Genomic DNA, 21,869 nt, shown 5'->3' with positions numbered 1-21,869 from the left:
TCTGCAGGAATAACGTTTCCACTCCAACAGCCTTCCCTGCACGCACTTCACAAGATGAATAAACAGGATGTGCCCACTCAATTTCCTTGTTTGCTCTCAAGGTGGCTTCACAGCAAAAGAGGCATCAAAGGCCTTAACTGCTATGTCACCAGATTTTTAGAAGTCTGTTTCCAGCGATACTGTATGTCTACGGCTGAACTCTGCACTTTTCAGATCTTCTCTCCTGTCTCTACCCTCTCTTTTTCTGTCCTGTCTGATTTATTCCTTGCCATGTTTCTCATGATTCGGTTTTATAATATGTAGTGTTCCATGTAAAATGCTGTGTGCCCTGAGCTGTTTGGTGAGCACCTAGCCAACACTCACAAATGACACATGTGAGAAAAGGGAAGGTGAAGGTAGGGAAGTGCAGCCTGCAGCTTATTCACATTCAGAGTGATGGACAGGTGAGGATGCTCGGGCTCACTGAGGAGCAACACTGTCAGCGACAGAGGCCACGGCCCCGTGTCCCAGGAGGCCACTGCCTCTCCACTGTTTGACAGAGTTCCTTGTTAGTTCTGTATATGAACCTCCTGCCCTTCTTTTCTGGGGAGAAAAATGGGGACAGGAGGGGACATTCAGCAAACTAACGGGCCTCAAATAGTAAACAAGCAGAGGAAATGTGATTGTGTAACTTGGTGTTTGGATGATGTCCTCGTCTTCCCTGTGAACATTGCCCATGTACTTTCACGTGTGTGGGGTTCCTTTTAGTTAATGAGACAAAAAAATGAATATAGGAAAGAACAGAAAGCTAGAAAGCCATCGGATTGCTAATATCATTGTTTTGGACGAGATTAAGCCAGACTCCAGGTAACAGAGACACCTCCCTGCTTCCCAAACTGGGGCTTAAATAGCAGAAGTTTATTTCTCTTTCATATAAAAGAAGTTGGAGGCAGCAGTCCAGGACTGTATGGAGGTTCCTTGTTCACCAGGACCCAAGCTCTTTCCAGCTTTCCTTTCCATCACTCCTACAATGTAGCTGTTCTCCTCCAAGTCCAAAATAATGCTGGTGCTCCAGCCATCACACTTAGGCTCCAAGGAACAAGATGGAGGAAGGGGTGAAGAAGGTGTGGTCCATCCCTTTTAAGACATCCTTGAATTCATACCCACACACACACACCTCTTCGTACAGCTCATTGACTATAGCCTGGTCATATAGTCGGAAAGGCTGGGGCCCTGGCTGGTGTAGCTCAATGGATTGAGTGCAGGCCTGCAAACCAGACAATCGTGGTTCGATTCCCAGTCAGGGCACATGCCTGGGTTGCAGGCCAGTTCCCGGCAGGCGCCACACCAGAGGCAACCATACATTGATATTTCTCTCCCTCTCTCCTTCCCTTCTCCTCTAAAGATAAATAAATAAAATCTTTAAAAAAAAGACAAGCTGGGAAAGATGCCTTGTGCTGGCATCACTGTTGCTTTTGGTTAGCAGCTCAATTATAAAAGGGATTCTGTTTAACTGATGAGCAGGAAGGCTCTATGGTGTCCAACTAGCGATCTCCGACATAATGACGGCTCTGCAAGCTGCCTTATTTTCTGAGGCCGTATAATATAAAAATTAACAACACATGTAACAAGTGGAAATAAAAAAGAGCACTATTCTAGTAAAGTACTATAACAGTAATCTACTGAATTTATGAAAAACCACATGGATTCTCTAGCTCATAAGACTCGGTGATGTTTGTTAATGATTTAATGTCATTCACAGAAAAGGGGTAACATATCACCTGGTGCTTCAGAGACACCTCACTGACCCCAGTGAAGCAAATGTATCCAATCAATATGTTTGGAAAATGAAAGAGACATGAAATCCTCTAACCCATTTTTAATACTAATCCCAAAGCATGAGGCTGAGGAAAGAGAGAGATGAGACAAACATCTTGGACAGCAATAAAATGATCTTGCTAAAGAGTTACTCAGAATTAATTAAGATACTGTCTCCAGGGAACAATAGTTGAATAATTTCCTAAGATGTAATAAAAGTGTTACTGGTTGGTGCAAAATACCTGGCAATTGATGCAAAATACCTTAAAATTCTGCAAGGCCCTGACCTAGCAATTCTACATATAGACATTTAACTTAAGAAAAATAGCCATAGATATTGGCGAGTGTACATAGTGATTTACCTGCACAACTATTCATTGAGGTTACTTATAACATGACATGAGTGAAAAAAACACCTTCAATATGTAACAAGAGAGGACTAGTTAAATAAATGCTGGTGCATCTACTGTAATGCAGCCATTACAAATGGTATGATTAAGAAAATTAAGCCATAGCAAATACTCATAATTACATAAAGTATAAAAATAGATTACAAACACAGCATATGATGTCATTCTGGTTTTTTGTTTAAAAACCGAAGTATATATATACCACATACACCGGAATATAAGGGAGCCTCAAATAAAAGATACCCCATCTGACCAGTGAGAATACAACTCCTCCCACCAAAAAATAAAAACCCAAACCAATACGGTTTTGCTAACTTGAGTTTCTCAACTCTAAGCAATGTGATGAAATAAATATTTATCTTTTTATATTTAATTTGGATTTATATTTTAAATTACATTTATACAAAATAATAGATTGATCTGTACATTTTTTTGGAATCTTATGAAAAATTTTATCCCAACGTTTCACATTCATCTCCAATATCTTCATCATTGTTAGAATCTCTCCCAAGGCATCTAACACCTCTCATTGTCAGAGACAGAGTCTTCGACTTAGTGTACAGATGCTGTCACTGGAAATCTGATTCTAAGCGAGAAATACCCATCTGCATCGTATTAAAAAGCCGGCATTATCATTTGATTTGCATGTGATCTCTACTGTGCAACCACTTAATGTGTTGCTCTTAAAAGTGCTCTTTTAAAAAGACTTGTTCTTGCTGACATCCAATCCAGGCTGTGAGGTCATGCTCTCAGGCAGAATGGCTAAATTTCTGTTAAATTTCATTGCCTACTTTTAGAGTAATTCCACCAGGTAACTTACACAAGCACCTGTACTAACAACTTGCACTGAGGTGATTTCAGGATAATGCATCTTTGCCCAACATTCAGACATACTTCGTGCACACAGAGATTTTAAAAGGTTTATCTACACAGTTACCCCTGAGTAGGGAGATTATTCGGAGAGATTTACACTTTCTTTTGTTTGCGCTCCATAGTTTTTAAAATTTCTTCAGTGAACAAGAATGCCTATTTTAATTAGGAAACTGTATTAGGAATAAAAAAGGAAGCAAATGAGGAAACATATAAATAACACACAGGACAAGAGCAGAGGCAAGCCAATCCAGCCATGGGTATGATTTGAGGTATTCCAGCTCAAAAATAATTCCTTATTGACCTGAAATTGTCACTCTTTTGGGTGACGGCTACTGCAAGTCAGTAAAATGTAGATGTGTTTTCTAGAAAAGTAACTCATTCATCTACTAACACAATCCATTCACAGCAGATTCATTTATCATATTCATTTTGGTGACTGAACAGAGTCCTTCAGGAATGAGTCAGGGACAGGTCAGTTTTATGTGAAGAGAGATGGTCAGAAAGACCAGGCACCAGACATTCCTCCTCTCCTACTTCCCACAAAGTCTTGGCAGCCAGGGAACTGGGGGATAAGACTGAGGTGGCACAAAGAAGAATAACAATAACCAGTAACACCGAGAGGCAGTGCAGCTCACAGTTAAGCACACAGTAGCAAGCCTGGTTCAAATCCCACCTCCGCACATTCTCAGGTGTGCTACATTGGGGAAGTTACTTTCTCTCTGCGCCTCAGTTTTCCCCATTAGTGGGATAAAGACAATATCTGCATCTACCTCATAATTATTGTTAGGTCTAAGTAAGTACATGTAAGACACTTGGTCATAATACAAGTTATTGTTTCATGCCAGGGGACACACTCAATTCTTAGACCACCATTATCTCAGTTAATTCTCACAACAATCCTGCCAGGTAAGTACAACTGTGCCTGTTTTACAGATGAAGAAACTGACGCACTGGGAAGTGCAGTAACTTGCAGAAGTTTGCATAGCTAGTAAGTGGAGAATGTGAGTTCCTTTTTTTAAAATCCTTATCCAAGGGTATTTTTTATTGATTTTAGAGGGAGAGGGAGGAGGGGAGTGGCAGGGGGGAGAGAGAGAGAGAGGAGAGAGAGAGAAAGAGAGAGAAGAGAGAGAGAGAGAGAAGAGAGAGAGAGAGAGAGAGACATTGATGTGAAAGGGAAACATCAATCAGTTGCTTCCCATATGTACCCTGACCAGGGACTGAACCTGCAACCTAGGTATGTGCCCTGACTGGGAATTGAACCTGCAACCTTTTAGTGTATGGGATGACACTCCAACCAACTGGAACACCTGGCCAGGGAAGAATGTGAGTTCTTTGAAAGTTGCAGTCATCCTTGCTTATTCTTGGCCTCATTCTTGACATGGAATATGCTGCAATTCCTGTTAATTTTGCTCCCTTCTTTCTACACGGCCTGCAGTCATTGGACCCTCCTCAGCTTCCCCCAGGATTCCTCTCCTCAGTTTCTCCCTGCTTGAGAGAACATCCTGCACAGGACAGGACGGCTAGAGGGCCCTTTTAAAGCCTACATCGGATGTAACTTCACTGCTTAAAAACGATGGAAACCTCCCCACCCTACTGACCAACAGGAAAATAGCCAAAGCCTTCCAACCTTTCGCAATCTGGACCCATCTCTCTAACACTTCCCTCTTAGGCGTCCCGGCGCTTTTCTGCAAGCCCAGAAGCGCCTCCACGTATTCCACCTTTGCTCATGCTGTCTAGGATGCCCTGCTCTTCCCAGACAATGTTTCCTTGATCCTTTGTGGAACAGCTGAAATGTTGCCCTCTTTCATAGGCCCTGAGTGAAGGTAACCCTACTGGTTGGTCAACAAACACTGAAAACCTACTATGTGTCAATCACTGTCTGTCCCCAATCCTGCTTAATCCTCATAATCGCTTACCCCTCAGCATGCCCCATGAATCTGCTATGGCATTAATACGTACTTTTCATAACTCTTTTAAAAAAGATTTTATTTATTTATCTTTAGAGGGGAAGGGAAGGAGAGAGGGAGAGAAATATCAATGTATGGTTGCTTCTCATACGTCCCCCACTGGGAACTGGCCTGCAACCCAGGCATGTGCCCTGACTGGGAATGGAGCTGTGATGCTTTGGTTCACAGGCCCACACTCAATCTGCTGAGCTACGCCAGCCAGGGCTATATAATTCTTTATTCTGTTATAATATGAGTCCTAAAAGAAAGGGACCCTGTCTTATCTAGTTTAATAGTTTTTTGTGTCCCGCACAACACTTGGTACACGAAACTCTCAGCCAATCTGTACTGGATGAATTTTGTCCTGAAAAGTCTTCATGCTGGAAAATATTCACCTATAAGTACATGGGAAACCCTAATTAGAAGCATGGAGATGAGTCACTGAAAGATAATATTTTCCCTCCATTAAAAATATTTATACCTAGGGCTTGCTTGCCTTTGGGAAAAACCCCATTTGTGACTTGTGCACAATACAAAGAAAGTTCTATGTATCTAGCTTTGAACCCCTAAGGTATCTTACAGTACTATATTCAGTAGGCACTTGATATACAGGGTCTGGCAGAAGCAATGCCACCGAGTGTGGTTGGTTGGGTACATGAATATCTCGCATGAGATGGACAGCAATTTGAACTTTTCACCTAAAATGTCACATGGTGTGTTTGAGTGTGATATTGTTATGTTACAGAGTTACATGCTTATGATTTTGTCATAAAAGATTTTCATATAATAAAAAGGGGTGTTATTTGTGCTGGACCTTGTATACTGAGGAGTGGAAGAGAGGAAGAAGGGAGGGACGGAGGGAGGGAGGGGAGAAAAAAGGAAGGAAGGGAGGGAGGAAGGAAAGGAGGAGGGAGGGAGGAGAAAAATGAAAGGACCATTATCCCAAGGTAGGTAAGGCACAGGCAGCTGCTAGCAAATGTGGGTGTGACCCCAAAGGAAAAAGCAGCATGGGGCCAGGAAAGGGAGATCCTGGCTGGGCCTCCTGCACCTGGGGCAGGTTTCACTCCTCAGGTTAGGGAAAACACCTCCGGAACATCACTGCCCCCCAATGACAGGCCCAAGAGATTCAAATGCTGGGGCTGACACTGATGGGGTAAGCCCCACTGAAGAGAGTCATCAAACCAACTTCTTCAAATATTCTAGAAGCATGCATAAATAAATCAGCAATTCTTCCTGACACACCCCATTCGGCGAGCTAAGTCTCCTATTCACCTTCAATGCAAGTGAGCAAACATATGCTTTTGCAGAGAAACAAAAAGAAACTTATGTTGAAACTTCCCAGAGACCATCCTCAGTTGTAAAGCACTTCTGGCCAGTAACCCAACCAACCAGGAGTTTTACTAACCAGAGAAATAAAGAAGGAAGCAGCAAAATGCCCTCCCAGACTGAAATCACTGATAAAAACAAATGTACCACACAGAAATCATGACCTCTCTGCCCACTCCCACACTGCCCCCCACCCCCCACTAAAATACAATGGTGATTCAAGGTACAAATTCAGGGGAAGAAGATTAAATTAGACAATGTCTGTGGGGGTAATGAGGGCCTTCTCTCTGACACATAGAGGGTCCTCTTTAACTGTTTTTAAAATAAAATAAAAAAGACAACAAAGGAAAGAACAGCTCACCTAATCTATACTTGGAATTTCTCAAATTACTCATAAAAACACTTAAAAAATTCCAGAAAGACAGACTATGCAACCCCTGTCAAAATAGTATGAAGTGCTGAAACACAGACAAAAATTTGATAATTAACTGCTACTGGCTTAGATGAAAATGTCTGCAGTGTTGTTTAAGTGCCTGGGTGATAGAAAGCATTTGAAGATAAACTTAGGAAGATGTGAGGGTGGGCAGTGAAGAGGAAAGGTGTTTACAAAAGTAACACACAGTCAGCTCTTTAGAAAAGTAGTTCAAATAAAAAACTTTTAAAGTGCAAGGTACTTCAAACATGAACAAAGCTCCCTCGGAATGATGAAAAAATGCTAGGCAAGGTACCTGAAGGTCCCTTGAGGGTCCCTTTCTGCTGGTATATCCTTTAAAAAATGCAGGAAGTGACAGTCTCCTAAACATGATGGATGTGTCAGGCTGTTGAATCAAGCCATTCATATTAAAATATGTGAATTCATCATTAAGTCTCTCTCTGACTAATTTAGACCTTTTGACCCACTCAGCTGCAAGGAATGGTAATGCCAAGAAAGAACCATGTTATCTTCCCAAAGAACATGAATGGATTTGCACAGAGCGGGAAAACACCCGGGTTTAAGCAAGATAAGATCAGGTATGGAAGGCAGCTGGGGAGAAACTGGGAGAAATGACAATGCTCTTGAGTGACTGGCTAAGCCATTTTGGGACTTTTTGTCTTTGACATCCAACAAACCTTTGATTGTGAAATTTCAGCAGTGGAATCAGTAACATATTAAACTGCTGCAAAGTTTTTACATTAAATTCCATGTACAGACTTATGTGCACAGAAGAATCCTGAAGAGTTGAAGGATTAAGAATATTCTTTAAAGATTAAAGAAAAGGATAGTGAATTTGAAGTTCAGTTTTACTACGTTGGAATCAATATTCTCGCATCACCATGTACAACCAACAAAGACCCCCAGAAACATAGAATTGGTGTTATAACACTGCATTTGACTCTGTGTCATGGTGTACTGACCGAGGTCATGACTGTGTGTGTGTGGTGGTCCTTGTTTTCCAGTGGTATCTGCCTTCCAGAACTAAGTCAAGGGCTTTAAATACAGGCTCTGATTTTGTCACTGACACAGTGTGAAAGTTTTTAGAATGAGCTATAAAGGCAGAAGTGTTTAAAATGGCCTTAACCAGATCATGATCCAAAGCTGATGATGAAGCTATGACCCTGTTCTAAACTAGATGGCCATATGTACTTAAACACACAACTGGTCTCAACACAAAAAGAAATAAAAAACTAAAAAAATGGTAGATGAATTATTTCAATTCCAATAATCAAATACCTTAATACACCCAAGTAAACCACATCTGAGTTCTATTTGTTGTTTTTTATGTGCTCAGGATATGTGCTAAGGTTGAGATTAACTTAAAGACTGGATAATGTTGAATTCACCACTTGTCTTATAAAGATAGTCTTAGAGTGAGTAACAAAGGATGATGTATAAAACTAACACAGAACAAGTGTTTTGGGAATAAAAATTTAAAAAAACTACTCAAATCAGAATTTAAAGTCAATGACTGTAGAAGAAATAAAAAGGCCTACAATAGCCTCCAAAAAATATAAGTCAAAGAGAACACATCATAGCTTATTACCAGTTTCACATTTTTACTTTAAAAAATAGATAAAATTTTTTTCCTAAAGGGGTAGAATATGGCAGAGATAGTAAATACCAAACCCGGAGAAAAGAGGAAGTCAGTCCCTTACGTAGAAATGAGTGACTCGCTATATGTGGTATTAAGAATTGCCATAAGAATGGGGCAGTAATAAAAATAAATTATTTCCCTTTTTGCAAAGCATGCGAGGGTAGGAAATTGACCCAAACTGCCAGAGAAATGAGGAAGCGCCCTTTTCACACTATCCTCAGAACACAATTTCATGATTTATCCCTTTCTCAGATGCCCTTTCTGCCACATCCCTGCTCTCTGCTCTTGAGAGATGTCCTCTCACCAAGCTCCTCAATTAAATTATCTCATGTTTTCCTCTGATCTGCTGTTCACAGCCTGTCACATCACTACACCGTGAGCCTTCCCACAAGCTGCTGGAACAGCACACTAAAGAGCTGTTCAGCTGCTCACTGGTGTCCCAGCTTCATGGTCCAGAGAGAGCATGTGCTTTTCTGCCAAGCGACACTAAGGAGTATACGCATCTGTGTCCTTAAACAATTATTAAATGTGGTATGACCGGCCTACAGAAGCAACAATTTATGTCCCAGATAGTCAATTAGGAAAAATAAAAAATGTGCTTGTGCTCATCCTGTTGGATAAGAAGAACAGGCAATTTTCTCCTGAGTCCTTGGAAAAGAATCAAGTTGTGCAGTTACCACAAGTGCTCTGCTTTTTTATCTTTTCATTTCTGAAAAATAAATATAATGGATGATCCTTTGAATCTGTAAGATCTCTTTCACAAAACAGTATTTCAAGAAAACTTCATAGAATATTCAATCTGGAACGGCATGAGTTATCCAGAACAGTGACACAAGGAACCTACACAACAAATTAAAGCATTAAATCAAAGGGCCAATAACAGACAAAAGAGAAAAATATTGTTGCACAATGAGATGAGATTAAAGAGACGCAGATGAGAGTCTCTAGTCTGATGAGACAGAGGTGCAGAAAGATTCTTCCCAGAGGGTCAATACTCCCAAGAAACAGCGCATTCATTGATTTAAAGGTGCCAACGTAAGAGGGGGCAAAGGCAGCTAGCATCTGATAAATAAGAATTTTGCAGGAGCCAGGGAGATGCCCTTTGCAAAGAGATTTTAAAAACATAGGGGACTTGGAACCAGATCCACACGCAAGTAGGGAAAAGTGCTAGTTGTTTTTTCCCCCTCTCTCTCTGCCTTTTTTCTCCCCGGTAGGACTACTGATCCCATTGGGGACCTAGTGTGCCCTGAGGGGTGGAAATAAATAGATCCATCCTTTCAGTGAGTAACATGCAACAATATGGTACCAAAAACCTTAAAAACGTGCACGCCTTTCGATGTGGCAATTCCATTTCAAGGCTGTGTGAAAAGATATATGCAGGAGGAGGCTGCCTGCCACTCTCTTTGTCATGTTCTGCCTTATTTACGACAGTGGGGGGAGAGCAGGAACCACCTAGGTGTCCACTAATAAACCATATTACACTCATACACGGCATTCGAGACAGGCACTTGAAATGATGCTGCTGTAGAGGAACTTTCAGTGATGTGGGAATTTTTTCAAGAAGTTAGGACATTTAAGAAGAATGTTATCAAGAAATAAGAATTTAATGATTAAGTTTTTGTTTCACAAATGTACACACTCAGGATTATAAGGTGCATTCAAAAGGTACGCAGTGGTTTCTAGGAATGTTAACGTTATGAGTGCTTTGCTTTTTTCCCATTCCTGCTTATTTTCAAAAGTATCTTTAATAAAAAGCTATTTTTTTGTTAAAAAGAAAAACCAATAGACATTTTTTAAAAGAGCAAACTCGGGTGGTGGTCTTATGTACAGAAACCTACCAAACGCCAGGGCTGGCAGGGCCTTGAACGACATGAGCCACCTCCTTTGGCTGAAGGCAAGGAACCAAATGTGTGCAGAACAGGAAGGCTCTGGCCTGAGAAAGGCTCAAGAGAGGAATTAAGGCAGGCATGGCAAGAGAGGGAAGAGAGGCTGTTCAAGGCTGCTCCAGCAGGGCTGAGCAGGTCAGCACGATGGAAGTGATGAGCATGTGTGATTGGGAGCAGAGGCTAGACAGAGTAGAGGGTTCCAAGTGATATTAGATTTTGCAATGATAACAGAAACCTAAGAAAAATAGGAGACTATAGATAATGGTAGTGGGCAGGGAGCTAACATTTTCCAGCATCTTCACATAAGACTCATGTTAACCCATACAAGCATCTAAATCACTTAGAAAATACCAGTATTCCCCATTTTACAGATAAGGCACTGAACTTAAAGTAACTACCACTGGTCACAAATCTAGCATGTAGCAGAGCTGTGATGCACTCTCATGATGGATCCCAAAGTCCTTCCTCTTTCTACCATGCTACACATTGCCTCCCATGTTTTCTCTCCTGAGAGAAATACCTTGAATTGTACAGTTTATATCAACTGAGGCATCTGGAGTTTCAATTGCATTAAAAATCTCAACCAGTGAGTCAATAATGTGGGGATGCCCACAGTAAAACCCGGCCCAAACTAACCAATTCAGGCAATATATTCATAGAAGTGGAAAGGCCAGCTCACCTTGAGCATGGCAAGAGAATAGAGAGAAGGGAAAGAGTGATATTTCAGATATCCTTTTTTTCTGGACAGACAGGCACACAAATGTCCTTTTATCTCATCCTTACAGATAATAAGAATCGTCTCCTCCTTTCCTTCTACCACATCCCTCAGAGCTCCAATCAGCGCTATCCTTGAACTACCAGGGGTCCTCAGCTGCAGCATTAACAGTAGCCTTATTTAAGAGCAGTGTTATCCTGGCTATTATTTGGAGGGGAACATTATAGCAGGCACTGCATTACCTCTTCTCTTTTTGCCTGGGAAATGCACAGAAGAAATTCCAGATCCCATCAGATGGGGAGTCTTAACCACCTATTAGCTACTTGTAGAAACCAAGGGACGATTACTCTCCTTTGGCCTAAAGTACTTTTCTTATTGCAGGGTTAGTAAAAACATGAGGTCTCCTTCTGTCCCTTTCTTGTTGTTCTGATTATCTCAAAGGAGTCTGTTTAGGACCACAACCCCCTCTGTGGTTATTGCTGCCTAGTGATCAGCAACCAAACCTATGGGCTTACTTAAAAGTAAGTCATATCAGTACGACAGGGTTTTTTGAAAAAAAAAATAGACTATAATTTTGCAATCACCTTTGTATCAATTATTTAGTACATTAGATCAGGTGCTACTTCTAAATGGTAGTCACTAGCCACATGTGACTATTCAAATTCAAATGGAATGAAGTTAAAAATACAGTTCCTCAGTCACACCAGTCACATTTCAGGTGCTAATAACCACAGGCGGTTAGTGGCTCCTGTATTGGACAGCACAGATATAAAACATTCCTGCCACGGCAGAAAGGTCTACAGGACAATGCAACCCAAGACCAACAGGTAAACACATTCAGAAACACTGGAGTTCTTATGTGCCGGGCACTGTTCTAAACTTTCGGAGTGTATTAACTCATTTAATCCTCACTATGGCTCCATGAGTGACGTAGGGCTTTTACTGTTCCCATATCACAGATGAGGAAACTGAGGCACTACATAATCTCTGATTCCTCTGTCCCATCATATCCAAACTCACAGACCTTCCTTCTGCAGTGTCTCATATACCCAGTGTCTCATATAGTCCAGCGTCTCAGACTCATGCCAGAGTCTGTCCCTTAGACTCTTAAAGGGGCATCTGATGTGCCCTGCTAACTGGTCTCCCTGGCTCAGCTATCCTCTCCTATCCTCAGCAGGACCAAATAATTAATAATTATTCAAACAAATGAACCCTCAATGGAGCCCCACAGTCTACTGAATTAAGGTCAAATTCTTCGAAGCAGTTTTCAAAGTTGCCTACAACATAGTCCCCATTTTTCTTTGTAGTCATATCCTCATTTAGTATCTAAGACTTAGCAATAACTCAGGCTACCTCATTAGTTCAGGTCTGCTGAGAAGCAGGCACTAGCATGGGGTTAGATCTCCACAAGGTTTCTTGGGGATGGGGCAGGGTAGGCAGGAAAAGTCTGCAGACAAAGGGGTAGGTCTGGCCCTGTGTAAAAGAGGAAGGGAGGGGAGTGGGATGTTTTACAGTGCAGCGCGGTTCTAAGGAAGGTTCAGCCCTGCCAATAAGCAGTCCTTGAGGCAGTGTCTCAGGGGAGAACCCCCTGTCTTGCTGGAATGGGCAGGGCTGAGCACCCTCACTGTGCATGATTCCTGGCTGGGAGTGGCCCCTGGGAAGTATGGCCATGGTGCCCAAGTTGGGTGAGTCCCGCGGGGTCACAGCTGGGACATCAGTCAGTTGTGCTCCCAAAAGCAGGAGAGCCGAGTGGCGCATTTTGATAGCCCCCATAGTCATTGTATAGTAGGCCATTCAACTGCGACTCATTTAAGAGCAGAAGAGGGCGCTATTAGTAGTGACACTGGGACACCAGGCAGTAGCACTGGGACACCAGGCGGTAGCAGGGACCTTTCTATGCATCCAAGAGCCCACTCAGCGTTCATCAGCACAGATCTTCCCACTCTCTGGCATTCCTTCAGTCTGAAACTCCAACTGTGGCTACAGAAATCTTAGGTTAAAATCTAATCTTAGGTTAAAACACTGACCTCAAATGTCACTTTCTGAGTGACATCTTCTCCTTGGAACCTCTTCATGTGTACCTTTCTAGAAATTCTGATCCTATTCTGGTTATAATTTTTTTTAAAGATTTTATTTATTTATTTATCTTTAGAGGGGAAGGAGAGAGGAAGAGAAACATCAATGTATGGTTGCCTTTCATGCATCCCCTGCTGGGAGTTGGCCTGCAGGGAACCTACCTGCAACCCAGGCATGTGCCCTGACTGGGAATCGAACTACGATCCTCTGGTTCGCAGACCTGTGCTCAATCCACTGAGCTACACCAGCCAGGGCCTGGTTATAATTTTAATTAGTTTTGAACTACCTAATTTCTGCAGTTTTGTCTTCCGTTCGGTGGCCAGCACAATGTCTTGCACATAAAAAAGGCGCCCACAGAGGCATACTCCTAACTCCACATTGTATGCAGAAAAGCACTTTCCTATAATTTTTCTGCTGTAAACAAATACATGCATCATCTTGTATTTCTTAAATGCAATTTTTCTATGTCTTTATAGTTCAGAGAATTCAAATATCAGCCAACCTTGGTGAATGAATTCTTTCACAATTTGCTAATTACTTTGTCCTTCTGCTGAAAGCCCACACTGAATTGAATTACTTCAACTTTGCTTCAAAAGACTACTAACAAATTGCTGAATATGATTTGCACTTGAAACAATAAAACTATTAACGGCATTTTAGCAAGAATACCCATTATTCTCTTTGCAGCAATAAATCAGCATTTTATCTGTTTAAATGGCTTGGTCAGTGTCAAACAGCTCTAGAATAAATCTTTTCTCCTTTCTGCCTCTGCTGTCTGATGAAAAAAGGAGGCAGAAGGCAACCCTGGTTCTGCATTCCAGGCATATCATTTTCATGCTTCATGACTCTGTGATTTATTTCCAGTGATAAACCCCTTGTCCTACACTGACCGGTGTTCACACGTGTACAAATGTGCACAGGAAGACACAGGTATATCTCCAGCACTAACTGCAGAACGAAGGGGCTTCCAGATGAACAGCTCAGGGACCATGTATAGTAGAATTTTGATGCCTATCACAGATTTTAGAAATGGGGCCTGGGGCAGCTGTAAAATGAGGAGAAATGTTCTAATACTCAGACTATTTTTTTCGGCTCCACCTCCAGTTTGGTTGTCAATACCGCATGGTCATCAGATAGGCTGTCGAGTTATCCTCTGAAGTTGAAGCTATTCTACCTTCATGATACTGAATAATATACCAATGTGTTCTGCAATGTACCTAATAAGTTCTACTTAAAAAAATCCCTTGCACTGAAATCTTCTTGACTCCATGACTTATTTTTTGTAATTCTGAACATAGCACAATATAACAAAGGTGCCTGATGAATATTTAAGTGAATGAGTCAATAGATGAATTTTTTCATTAAGTCTGCTTAAGTCGTATCAGTTCACAGCATTATTCATTCATCAAGACTAAATACTACCATCCATGCCATTTACATTTATTACAAGCTGGTCCTTGTTTTCTATTTTAAAATTTACTGATATTTGGGAGTTATGTTTACTGTTAGTTATACTGCTAACATTTCAAATATATGAAGGATTTCATAAATATTATTATGGATAATGGTGACGAGTTGCTTTTAATATCCTAGGCAAAGTGAGAGAAAATAGTTAAGCTATAGCATGAAAGGTTCCAGTTAGATAAGAAAGTGTTGTGACATCAATCTAATTAAACACTAGAGTGGATTAATGAGGCAAGTAATGAAATCTTTCTCAGAAGTCTTTAAAAATAAGATGAAATCTCATCAATACACACACTATTAAGTGTGCCCCGTATAAAGACAGGGGAAATTGGCTCCAGTATTCTTTGAAAGACAGGTATATTTGTTAAGGAAATATCAAAAATAATATAATTTTTTGGAATATGGGTATATCACATAAAATATTTGTATCATTTCATAATCAAAGACAGCAATCAAACTGCAGAGAAGTGATTTCTAGTTCTTGTTTCTCATTTACTTTATGACTTTGTGCCAGATATTTACCTCAAAGATACAGATTCTTTTCCAATTGAACAGGAATAATTTGGTTTCTAAGAACCCATCATTCACAGTATAGTCCACCTAACTTTGCTGAGTAAGTTATATCCTGAATAAATAAGCAATAGAAGTATTTGGTTCCTACAATTTGTTTCAACGCTAAATCCTTATTCATTGTCTTGAAGTCAAGTTGTACCATATATAAAGAAAAATATTTATCATCCTGGTAACCATTAGGAAATAAATGCTAATAGATAAATTTTAGATTGTGGCAATTAAGTGAACAGCAATCTGACAAAGAATTCACATTTAAAACCCAAGTGTTTCAGTGCATTTACGCCCACCTCTCTCCACACTGACATTCTCACTATGGAACCTAACACCACAGCCGACTCTTTCATTTCAAAATTCCCAGGCACCAGGCATTGAAAAAATGAAACACACTCCCTCTATGTTACGGAATTCACAGAAATAATGCTTTCTTGACTACTAGAGTATATTTTCCTCTTCAAGGTTTAAATGACAAATTAAAAAAATCATGGTACAGACTACACAATCTATGTTTATACTGCTTTTGTAGAATTCCTATTACGAGAAAATTCACATGTATTACCTCTTTACTGCTTGGATATAAATCTATTTTGATTGCGGTCACCAGGGCCTGAACAGTCTAAAAGGAACTAATTCCATTCTCTGTCTCGTTTACAATAAAGACAATGGGCTACAAACACGTTTTTCTCAATAGCCCAACTCCCTACCCAGAGACGCCAACACAAAAGCAGTAGTCTGGGTGAGGCGCACAGGAGGAAGCAAGCAGGGCTGTCTGAGAGTAGAATCACAGGTTCAGGGGTGGGAATGTGCCAGAACTGGGAAGGTGTGTGCTATGAAGAGCTCACAGGAAGAGTGACAACGCAATGAATGAAATGAATTCATGGGGAGAATTAGACAAGGATAAAGGGCACAGAAGTGGGGATATCCCAACCATGTCAAAAAAGTCAACTTCTAGGAGAAGGCCTAGTGTCTTACCACATTAGAAGTGGAAGCAATGTGGAAGGTCATTTGGAAACTAATCTTCTCCCTTCACAGATGAGGAAACAGGCCTAGGGAGAGTATGTGGCTTTCCCAAAGTCACTCCATTGTGGGAGGTGACAGAAGCACATTGCACAATTCAGAATAACGAGTGGCAGGCGCAGAGCCAGACCCTGCACTGAGCTGCGGTAGCTGCCCACTCCCCCTGGAAGACTGTCATTCTAAGTGTCCCAGGCTTGTCCCCATGGCTCTCCACACCCTCTGAAAATGGTGAGTGACAGGGAACAATAGGTAAGGAATGGAAGGACATCTGCCAATACTCAAAGTGCATTTGTTCTGAGGAATAAAAGCAAAAATAAATAAATGGGACTACATCAAAATAAAAAGCTTTAAAGAGAATGACCAACGAAATAAAATGACAATCTACTAAATGGGAGAGATATTTGCAAACAACATGTCCAAAAAGGGGTTAATATCCAAAACATATAAAGAACTCATACAACTCGACATCAAAAACACAGTCCAATTAACAAATGGGCAGAGGACCTCAACAGACATTTCTCTAAAGAAGGCACGTTTCTCCCAAGACACAGCTAACAGACATATGAAAAGATGTTGAATCACTAAACATCGGGGAAATGCACATCAAAACCAAAATGAGGTATCACTTCACACATGTCAGAAATGCTATTATAATAAAAATCAACAAACAACAAGTGCTGGTGAGAATGTGGAGAAAAGGAAACCCTAGTGCACTGTTGGTGAGATTGTAAATTTGTGCAGGCACTATGGAAAACAGTGCAGAGTCTCCTCAAAAAAATAAATTAAATGGTAAATAAATTTAAAATAGAACTCCCATAAAACTCAGCAATTCCACTTCTGGGTATTCATACAAAGAAAAAGAAAACACTAATTCAAAAAGATACCTACACCACTATGCTCACTGCGGCATTATTTACAATAGCTGAGACATGGAAGCAGCCTAGGTGTCCATCAATAGATGGGATGCATTAGATATGGTGTGTATATGGTGCACACGTGTACACATGTGCAGCACACACACACAACAGAAAATCTCTCAGCCATAAAGAAGAATGAAACCTTGCCATTTGAGACAATGTAGATGGACCTAGAGGGTAATATGCTAAGTGAAATAAGAGAGACAAAAATCACTTATATGTGGTATCTAAAAAAAACAAAACAAATGAACAAACAAAACAGAAACGGATTCATAGTTACAGAGAACAAACTGATGTTTGTCAGAGGGAAGGGGGTGGAGAGACAGGTGAAAAGGTTAAAGGAAATAAGAGGTACAAACTGTTAGTTATAAAATAAATAAGTCACCAGGATATAATATACAGCACAGGGAATATAGTCAATAATTTTGTCATAAGTCTGTATGGGACAGATGAGTACTAGACTTACCATGGTGATCACATCATAAGGTACATAAATGTCAAATCACTATGTTGTACACCTGAAACTAACAGAATACTGTGTGTCAACTATACTTTAATCAAAAGGTATTCATTCCGATGTCCCTAGCTCCAGTCTACCTTTTGGATAACACTGTACTAGTCAGTTCAGGACAGGAAGCAAAACAAGTGTTATCTTGACATGGTCTAGCCCCTGGAGAGCAACTGGCTGAGAGCCTCTAGTTTAGAGGTTCAGACAATGGCAGGAGCCATGCACTGCCCCTCCTAAGGTCACTTCAGGGAGAAAATACAAGTGGAATGCAGAAAAGGGAGGACAGACAAGACAGCCGGAGAGAGGGCACATAGGTACAAAACTCCAGAATTCAAAGGAGGGCTCATCTGCACGCAGGTCAAGTCACGCTGCAGGCAGGGGGCAGAAGTGGGCACTGCAGGGGGAGAGTGTGGGATCACACTCACAGTGCTGTTCCGGGTGGGGCTGTCTGCGGTTTGCAGTTTGTATGGATACAAGGAACTCCATGCCTAAGACACGAGAGCTCCAAACGACTACTAAAACGCAAAATATGTGTGTAAAGGGGAGAGTTACCCACAACATGGGGTTTTTCTACGTGGCTAGACCAGCAGGGTTGCAAAATCCATCATTGTTACGGGCTGGAAAGGCAACCAGGGGAGCCTTCTGAGAACTTTTAAAGGAAACATTTTGGATGAACCTCTTGGTCTGGTAAGACGCTAGTTATATTTAACTAAAAGCACATGGCAGCAGGTGTCATAGGTAGACTCCGTTGGAAGACTACATAAAATGAATACTATTTTTGGAAAAAGGGATACTCACAATGGATAACCTGAAAATGGCAGATGAGGGCTCATGCACCGTCTTGTGCTTTCTTAAGCATTTAGCAATCAGGTTTAGCCTTCAGCGGCACTGCTTTTATGTCAGGCAATATTTAATTTATGCCAATGATTCACCTGCGATATCAAAACATTACAACATTCTATAAAAACAACAACAACAAAAGGCAAAAGGCTAGAAATACAAGAGGCTTACTTTGATCACCTGATTTAAAACTGCAACCTCTCTCCACCCACAAACGACATTCCCCTTACCTTGCTCTATACTTTGCTTCCCTTTTTATAACAGCTATCACCTTCTAACATACTACTATTTGCTTATTTATTTATTGCTTATTTCTTGTTTCCTTCAGTAGAATATAAGCTCCCACAGGGCAGGAATTTTTGTCTTTGTTCACAAATGTATCCCATGCATCTAGAACAACGTATGACACACAGTACACATGCAAAAAAGCTGGCTGACTGAATCAGAGCAAAATGTGAACGAGTTGTCTGTACTATACACAAAGCACTTTTCTAAGAAACAATGAAGTAGCCTCATCACTACCTACAAGGAATTCTTTTTTCAATAAAAATCACGGGAGTTAAAAAACAACAACACTTGAATCCAGAGGTCAGCAGGGGAGGCCTGCAATCAGAAGAAGCAGAGATTCATGCCGAAGATTCCAGGGGAACCGATCCCTCTGTATGTGGGAAGCCCACACGATAGGCTGCTTCTGCACATCATTGGGGATAGGGAGGGAAACTGAGGCAGGTCCTGAGCAGTGTGAAAAGATGCTTCACAGGAATTTTTCTTTGGCAGCCTTGTAATATTATTATTTTTGTATAGAGCTTCCCTAGGCAAGAGAAACACTTTCATAGCATCACACCCTGAGCTTGTCACAACACTTTGAGGCATTTAGGATTTTTCCCTAAATGTCAGAGAGTATGTTACCTGCCTGAGGCAGTGGGCCAAAGTGAATCATTCCTGTCTTGGTTTAAGAAGGCAAGTACAAATTCAGTGCTTCTTCACATGGCATGGCCAGAAGTAATGCTCTCAAAGGTTGCTGACCTAGTTGCCCACCTCCTGTGGTTTCCTGCACAGGGAGATCAAGTGAGTAATGAGAGAACTCCAAAGTCTCTGCCACCAGACAAGTAGGCATTTCAGGTGGCATTTACTTAAGGCCCTGCATTTGTTAGGTTACGGCGGAGGTCTGTGAAAAAGGCAGGCAGCAGACACGCAGCCTAGATTTACGGGACACATGCAAAGCTCTGCCTTAACACAAATGCTAAGAAACAAACAAAACTATTCACTGCATGGGAGAACATATTTTGCCAATGATACATCTGAAAAGAGGGTAAAATCTAAAATAGATAAAGAAGGTACACAATTCAACACCAAAATAACCAAACAATACAATTGAAAATGGGCAAAGGACCTCAATAGGCACTTCTCCGAAGAGGAAATACAGATGGCCAATAGACATATGGAGAGATGTTCAACATCACTAATCACCAGAGAGATGCAAATTTAAACCACAATGAGATATCGCCTCCCACCTGTCAGAATGGCCATCATCAATAAATCAACAAACAAGTGCTGGCCAGGATATGGAGAAGAGGGAACTCTCATGTACTATTAATGGGAATGCAGGCTGGTACAACCACTGTGGAAAACAGTATGGGGTTCCCTCAAAAAATGAAAAAATGAAAAAATAAAAATGCCTTATGACCCAGCAATTCCACTTCTGGGAACATATCTGAAGAAAGCCAAAATACGAATTCAAAAGAATATATGCACCCCTATGTTCATTGCAACATTACTTACAATCGTCAAGATTTGGAAGCAGCTCAAGGGTCCATCAGTAGCTAAGTGGGTAAAAAAGCTGTGGTACGCTTATACAGTGGAATACTTGGCCATAAAAAACAAGAAAACCTTACCATTTATGACAGCATGAATGGACCTGGAGAACATTATGCCAAGTAAAGTAGGCCAGTCAGAGAAAGACAAATACTATGTGATTTCACTCATTTATGGAATCTAATGAACAAAATAAACTAACAAAATAGAGAACAGACAGACAGCTGTTGGAGGAGAGAGGGGTTGTGGGGCTAGATGCAAAAGGTGAAGGGATTAAGCAAAAAAACCCCAAACAAACACACCAAGAACTTCATAGACACAGACAACAGTATGATGACGCCCAGAGGGAAAGGGTAGAAGAGAGTACAGGGAGGATACATGGTGATGGAAGGAGACCTGACTTGGGCGGTGAACACACAATACAATACACATGATGTATTACAGAATTGTACCACTTCAACCTATATAATTTTATAAGTCAATGTTATAATAACTTCAATTATAATAACTTCAACCCTAATAACTTCAATTAAATATATATATTTTTAAAAGAAGAAACAAAGCTGCTGTGCAGAAACTGTTTGATAACAATGGAGAGGGAGGGACTTAAATGCAACTCACCAAAACCCAGAAAAGACAAGGGAAGCGTGTAATGGGCAGGTCTTGAGGATCTGATCTCCACACAAAGAGAAACTGTGCAGTATCCAGAGAAAGGGGATGTTATGGTAGCTTGGGAGAATGAACCACCACAGGGGCTGAATCAGCTCAGCGTCTGAGAACACCTACGGGTTCTGTCAAACCTGCCTACACTCTTCAAGGGCTTCAAGGCTCACAAACAGGAAATTGCTGGGTATGACGACCTGACTCTCAACCTCCTGAGAAAAGAGCTTGCTCCCAAAAGTTATGAACAAAGTGTGGAGCCAAAGGGTGAGAGGTGAAGAAGAATGTGAGTTCAAGTTCAGGGGATGTGGCAATGAGTAGGAGGAAACAATTTTCAAACACAGAGAAATTCTTTTGCATTTTAGCATTGGGCTTAACACTGGTCAACATCTTCACTAACACTTCAAAGAAATGAAGAGAGAGAAAACTGAATTATCAAGGGACTTGTGAAGACAGGAGATTAAGTTCTTCATTTATTCATGTGTTCATTCACTCGTGACATTCCGTATCAGGACGTTTTCAGAAACAGAAAACTCTTAATTGATCTAAACAAATAAGAGGATTTATTGTCTCGCACAAACAGTTGCCTAGACACAGAGCTGTCCCAGGACTGGTTTATTTAGCGGCTCAGCAACATCATTAAGGCCCCAGATACTCTTCCATCTTTGATTTGATTAGACTAACCAAAAATTCACCCCCCTGGATCAGGGATGGGCTGGAGCCAGTTGCACTAGAGCAGCTGGAAGTGAGTAAGTACTTCAACCAAACCAGGTGTGCTAGCAAGAAAGGGGCCGACGCACAGTGCGTGGCCCGCCAGAGAGATCTGTAGATGGTCACTCAGCAATAGTCACTGTGGCCTGCTACATGTCCGTTCCTGTGCTGGTCACTGGAAACACAAAGACAAGAAACTGCTTGCCTATAGAAGCTTCAAGAATAATGGGAGAGACAGATATTGATGAAATAACCATGCCAATAAA

At 41.1% G+C, this 21,869-nt stretch overlaps 1 protein-coding gene across 5 annotated transcripts in view; it reads right to left on the bottom strand.

Moving 5' to 3' along the window:
- BACH2 (BACH transcriptional regulator 2) overlaps positions 1-21,869 on the bottom strand; it is a 334,937-nt gene that overhangs the window by 184,207 nt on the left and 128,861 nt on the right. Inside the window, exon 1 of one of the 5 annotated variants that reach the window (XM_037039306.1) lies at positions 20,854-21,423. The exons of the other annotated variants lie outside the window; for them this stretch is intronic. The gene's annotated coding sequence lies outside the window, so the exon portion shown is untranslated. Of the gene's footprint in view, positions 1-20,853; positions 21,424-21,869 lie in introns of those variants that run through there. 5 annotated transcript variants of the gene reach the window in all.

The sequence above is a fragment of the Sturnira hondurensis genome, unplaced genomic scaffold (genome assembly GCF_014824575.4).
Source record: "Sturnira hondurensis isolate 20B ecotype Veracruz unplaced genomic scaffold, ASM1482457v3 Scaffold0025370, whole genome shotgun sequence".
In the NCBI taxonomy this organism is placed as follows: Eukaryota; Metazoa; Chordata; class Mammalia; order Chiroptera; family Phyllostomidae; genus Sturnira; species Sturnira hondurensis.
This window is presented reverse-complemented; position numbering and strand designations above follow the sequence as displayed.